Here is a 6,965-nt window from a genome sequence, read left to right as displayed (position 1 = left end):
AAATTTTTTTTAAAAAAATTGTTTTTACTTTTCTATAAATATCTTCTCATTATCATCTACCGTATACCACAATTTCATATTTTCTCAACTACTTTCAATCAAATTCCTATCTTTCTCTCAAAAGTTTCAATCCAATTTTTTTTCAACAAAATGACTACTGATGCAGGTACGAATTGGACGCTTCTTGAAGATATTGCGTTATGTACTAGCTGGGTTGAAGTTACTCGTAGTTCGCTTACGAGTAATGAGATGCAGTTGCGAGAAATGTGGAGTCTTATTCATACCAATTATCTTGAGAAAATGGGTGGGAAAAAAAAACCAAAGAATCGATGTCCAGTCGTTGGAAATTACTTAGCCAATCGTTTAGTACGTGGAGAGACGCCTTGGCACAAGCCAGTAATAATATTCGAAGTGGGAAAAATTACGCGGATCAGGTAACAATATATTATTTATTTGTTTGTATGCTTTATTTGTTACCTACGTTCATTATAATTATTTGTTAACTACTTTCATTATAATTATTTATTATCCTGCACTGTGTAGCAACTTCAAGCACAAGCTTGGTATGGTGCCAAAACCAAAACCAAAAATAAATCATTCAACCGGTGGGAATGTTGGAATATTGTCAAAGATTGTCCTAAATTCAAAGTTGTGCATGTCGGTCCAGAAATTTTCATGAACAGCACCCCTCTACACTCTACACCTGATCATGGCTTGCATGTTCATGAAGATGAAGCAAAAGAAGTGCTCGAAATGCCCCCTGAACAAGTGTCGGGATCGACCCGTTATCCAATTAGGCCTGAAGGTAAGAAGGCTTCAAAGAGAAAATGGAGTGATTTGAAGAATGATTATGCAAAGTATATGGAACAACTTGCTCGCCAAGGTGATTTGACTTTGGCACTGGAAATGGCGAAATTTGAGGTTGATAAGGCTATAGAGGAGGCAAATGTTGCAGCTGTTGAGACAGCATTTCAAGCTAATGAGAGAGAAATAGAGTTACTTAGGCAAGAAAGGGAACAAGTTAGAGAAGAAAGAATGGCTCAACGAGATCGTGACATTATGAACACGCCTTTAGAAGGGAAGTCTCCAAATTCTAAATTCTACATCAAACAATCTGGCAGCACCCCTGACGATCGCACAACGAGCTTGGAGGATACTGAAACAACGCTCCACATCCTTCCTGCACCCCTCTTGATAGCTTGCAAAGTGTTTTTCCTTTGCAGTTCGCTGACGTGGCACTGTTTTGACAAATGTTGACCATTTTGGGTAAATACCGTCTGCTAGGTAGTATGGCCCGTCATACATACGTCCGTTGATATAGTATGTGACTTTTGGTCCCTTTCCTTGTAGGACATTGTTGAACACTGGGGATTAGGCAAAGGCGCTGAGGCCATTTTAAGCTCCCGAAACCCGGAAAAAGGCGTGCTAAATCCATGTATCAAAAGATTCCACCACCTCCAAAATGATAGTTTTTGCTCATTTTCTGTCCCCATAAGCGCCTTGCCATGCACTTGGACAATTTTTCCACATCCAATACATACAATCGATGCTTCCAATCATCCCAGGAAAACCTCACATCTCGCCCTTCTTCAGAAGCCTTTGCAAGTCCATGTTAGTAGGCGTCCAGAGGTACTTTGCGGTGTAGATAAATTTGATTGCACCACAAAACCTCATCAGGGACTCAAGAATGGTTGATTTCCCCATCCTCGTTATCTCATCCATTTGGTCTGCATATACTCCATATGAAAGCATCCGCAAGGCAAGTAAGAATCATGGTTGCAAGATAGCAATCATGATTTTGTTGAACAAATGTCGTTCCATTCTAAAACGACGTCTAAAGTACGTATCAGGGAATGCACTATTACGGACAAAATAATCGTCCAAGAGTTCTGTACCTCGTCGTTGCCTGATTCTATCAAGGTTTCCAGAACGGTTGGGTCTGCAGATTTGACCCACAACTTAGATGACTCGAAGGGAATGTGAGGCTCTTGCCATTCTTGCTTCGTCATCTCTCCTTCTACGCTCCTTATAATCTTTCGTCTCATTTTGGGCCACCTGGACATTGAACATTCCTTCTGATTGGTTAAACAATTCTTCCTCTTGCTGATCGATTTCCCACGTCATCCTTGAGGAAGAAGAAGACATTGTAAGAAAGAAGCATAAACTATGAATAATGATAGAGATTTTGGTGAAGAAGGAAGCAGAAACTATGAATAATGATAAAGATCTTGAGAAAATTGGTGTGAGATTTGTGAGGATGGATGGTGGATTATATGGAGGATTAAAAAAGGATTAGGTTGTAGATAACGCCACGTGGCATGCCGTCATTCGTTAAAAATCTAATGGAAATCTATTCTCAAAGATTGTAAACAGATTATGACACATGGCACAACGTGTTTGGTTAATAATCTTATAAAAAATCCATCACCAATAATTGTATTTTCGGATAATCACACATGGCGCAACGAGTACGATTAAAATTCTTATTGGAAATCCATCACCAATAATTGTCTTTTCGGATTTTATAACAAGTGGCACAACGAGAACGATTAAAAATTTTATTTGAAATTACAAATAAAATTATTTTGTATTATTTAATAACTTTTCAGATAATGACACATGGTGCAACAAGAACGATTAAAAATCTTATCCGAAATTACAATTAATTATTTGTATTATTTTAAAAATAAAAAAATACTAATATTTTATTGTCTATTGCCAGGACTATTGAAGTGCAACGGTGGAGATGCAAAAGGCGATTACTATTCATTAAGGGCAATTACTGTTCACTGGGTGGATAGCATAGTGTATTGCCTGGGGGGAGGTTTCACACGCTGGAATTGCTTTAAAGGGAGCCCCCAATGCTGCGACATCTAAAGTGCACCGTGCTAAGAAAGAGTTGGCCCATGTCAAACATGTAAGGGCCACTGAGTGCGGTATAAACGTAAAATAGATATATAAGGACATGGCTTCCAGTTTCAGATTTGTTTGGGTGCAAAGCCAACAGCATCAAGAACATCGATTTGAGCGGTACGAGGGGATGGATCTTTTGGATTGAAAGTCGTCAGACGACTTTACTTCTTCTGATCCTATCCTAGACAACGGGTTTGCCCAAACCCGAAATAGGTCTAGTGTTAGTGAAAAATCTGCTGCTTGGGATATGATAGTAAGAAATAGGTCATTTAATAGCCTTTGATTTTTAGGATCCATCCCCTTGTACTTTTCATATCCACTAGGTTGAAACCCATACAGTAATCGTAAATGTCAGGATCAGCCACAAATTGATGTTCCGAACATTACTGGCTTTACACCCAACCAAATTTGAAACTGGAAGCCATCTCCTTACGTACCTGTTTCATGTTTATCTCACGCTCAATGGCCTTCACAAGTTTGACCTGGGCCAACTCTTCCTTCACATGGTGCACTTCAGATGTCGAAGCATTGTGGGTTCCCTTTAAATCCGAGATCTTTTCCTTATGCCGTGAAGTTTAGCTTTGCATTCCCTGACCTGCTGCTAATTAAAGCTAAAAGACTCTAACCTAGCAACTAGTCTATTTGATTTTTCCTTTTAGAAAACAGCTATTTGAAAAACAACAAAAACGTTAAATCTTATGGAAATGGTGAGATATACCAAGAATAAGAGAATACCTCCAGAAGACAATGAGACTCATAAGAATCAAGGTCGCCATCAAGCATAGCCTCAAAGCGTCCAACGTCATCAAGATGAGTCAAACCTCTTGCCATAGCAGTAGTAGCACTTACATTGTCATATAGATCATCACCAAGAATGACGAAACTCTCGTCCCCTTTTATGAACTCAAGTCTCCAAGCTTGAGATGAATCGCTGGAACTATTGCCACTAGTAGAGCCAAAATTGGGAGGGGCCGATTACCATTGCATGGACGTAGGGTTTATATGAAGATATTCTGTGAATCACTCTTGGATTTTTTGGGTCTATCCACCAAAGGTCATTTATCCGACCTACCTACAAATCTGGGCATTGGTAGGTCACGATGAGGTGATACAACAAGGCTGGACATGGGAAAGTCAAGAGGCGGCAAAGCCATAGTGGGAGAAAAATCCATGTCGGAGTCCACTTTCGTTTACTTTGTCTTATCGTCTTCCTCGCTTTTGTCTTCTTCTCCTAAGCTCTTTGTTTGGGAGCCCATCCTAAGAACAGAAGATTCTACATTAAACCGATGCTCAATATTAAGGGCGAAGAGAGATTTAAGTAGGGCGTCAAAGGACAACAATCAGTCGACCAAATAGTACAGAAAGTAAATGATAGAGTCTTGGAGAAAAGCGATATGAGTTAAAGTATTAACAACTTCTTTGGAGCTTCATACCTTATTTGCCACGAACCTCTTTAACCAGTTTATGAGCCTTCTAATTCCCTGAAATCAAAAGAGGGTGGTTCTTCCAATCTTTGGCTCTCAATGGATCTAATGACAATAATTTCTTGTGGTATCTAGGTTTAAAATTAAAGAAACTAGCTTCTCCCTTAATGGCGATCAAGTCGTTAATGGCAATCAAGTCGAAGAGACAGAGAAAATCTCCAAAACATAGAGATGCGCTCAGTTTTAAACCTAAAACTAGGAAGGTCGACATAACCAAGTAATAGTTCGGGTTCATATACATATGGTGAGTGTTTGTGAATAATAGGATGTGATGGATCATGGATGAAGCGGGAAATTAATGGCTCCTAAGTAGTCTGGAGATAAAATAAACCCGGGTGGAATACCAAAACATGAAGACATATTAGCTCCAGCAGGAGATGGCTTATGGTGCGCATCATCTAGAATGTGATATTGGTCACGAATCTTGACGATCTCAAAGTGTGGTGGGGTCCCACTATATTTAGACCAGTGCATGCATTTGAGAAATAGGAGGCGAGGTTTGCCAGCCGGAATCAAGTCGAAAAGGTAAGAAGAGGAATTCGGACCCGTTAAAAATTAAGTGGAAGTTTTGAAGTATTTGACAGTTTTATAGGGAGAAACTTGAAATAGAAAATTATTGTAAGCCAAGATGCCACACAGAAATGAAAAATCACAGGCTCATTGAAGAACTGAGCGGAGGTTGTGAATAAAAGTGTGGGTGATCATGTGGAAAGGAGAAGTGCAATTTATAAGAAGAGAAAGTCAATGCATGGAAGACAAGTGAAGTTTGGACTTAAACATTTATCTCTATGGAGGAGGAATGATACTCCAATTGAAAGGATAAAGGTTATGGATAACGTGATGGATGAGGTAAGACGTGTAAGAAGGGTGTCATTTTCTCATTTATATTTGAGTGTGTAGTCACAATCTTGGCCATTCCGACGAAAGACGATAGTTTAACAACTACAACGATAGAAGAAAGCAACCTCTGTTTGCTCTGGAGCACATATTCCAAAGTTGAAGAAGTGCACGTGATGGCAGAATTTAACTATGTAGGAAATTATGTAGCATGCTGACTTGAGCCCGAGGTTATATTACACACCCCAACCTGTAATGTCCAACTGGACTCCGAATCGAGTTGTGCTGGCCAACACCCAGAAGGTGACGAAGCCATAAAGTGTAGTAAGGTGGAAAATGTGGATAAATTAAAACCTAAAAGTGTAACATCCCATATCGACCAACAGAGAGGGGATGATGTGCCTTATATGTACATGCCTACCTCCATATAGCACGAGGCCTTTTGGGAACTCACTGGTTTTGGGTTCCATCGGAACTCCGAAGTTAAGTGAGTTTGGGCGAGACCATTCCTAGAATGGGTGACCCACTGGGAAGTTCTCGTCTAAGTTCCTAGAAACAAAACTATGAGGGCATGGCTAGAGCCCAAAAAGGATAATATCATGCTACGACGGAGCCGAGACTAGGATGTGACAGAATGGTATCAGAGCCACTCTACCGTGTGGTGCGAGTGTGCTGACGAGGACGTCAGGTCCTTAAAGGGGATGGATTATAACATCCCACATCGACCAACGGAGAGGGGGTGATGTGCCTTATATGTACATGCCCACCTCCATATAGCACGAGGCCTTTTGGGAACTCACTGGCTTCGGGTTCCATTGGAACTCCGAAGTTAAGCGAGTTCGGGCGAGAGCATTCCTAGGATGGGTGACCCACTGGGAAGTTCTCATTTGAGTTCCTAGAAACAAAATCGTGAGGGCATGGCCAGAGCCCAAAGCAGACAATATCGTGCTACAGCTGAGCCGGTCTGGGATGCGACAAAAAGTGCCTAAATGCAAGAGTGACTTATGAGAGGGAATGAACCCATTTATATGTGTTGTCAGAGCATACGGTAGAGTAGATTGAGAATTACAATTGAAGGTAATCTTTTATACCAACGTTGGCCAACAATCCTCGTCAATGCAAAGCTCTACCACTAAAACCATGAGGGGTGAAAAAGAAGGGTGAGTGGGCCTAAAAATAAAGCTTTGTAAAAACCTTTTCGAAAACATAATAAACCCTAGCCATAAAACAAGTATAGTTTCCATATATAACATACTACGTATAGTATGAAAATACTTACCATAACCAGCAATATCTCAAGAATTCAACAATATTTTGTAAATAAATACCTAACATCCAGTAATCACATAATCTTGCATAGACACACATATCATATCAAGTGCTTATCAACATATGCTAACACACGAGTTCATGCAGAGATATTCTAACATGAACAGGACTGGGTGTAATAATGATATATGATCTAGTACTACAATTGCATGAAAAGTGGTGTCATGCACATCACATATGAGTCCTAATCGCCTATAGCAATCTAGGAAAGGACTGGCACCTACAATGGATCCAAAGTGAGCGTACGGTGTGATGTGAACATACACGTGAAAGACTAGCCCTGGCCCCAGGCAAATACTAACACTAATGCAGTACACGATGAGCAGATAATGTAAATATGATCAAGCAATGGTAATTCAATAATCCTAGTTAGTAAAATACTAATCATGGTCATAAATATAA

The sequence above is a fragment of a genome, unplaced genomic scaffold (assembly GCF_019419815.1).
Source record: "Pyrus x bretschneideri cultivar Hongxiangsu unplaced genomic scaffold, Pyrus_bretschneideri_v1 Contig31, whole genome shotgun sequence".
Lineage (NCBI taxonomy): Eukaryota > Viridiplantae > Streptophyta > Magnoliopsida > Rosales > Rosaceae > Pyrus > Pyrus x bretschneideri.
This window is presented reverse-complemented; position numbering follows the sequence as displayed.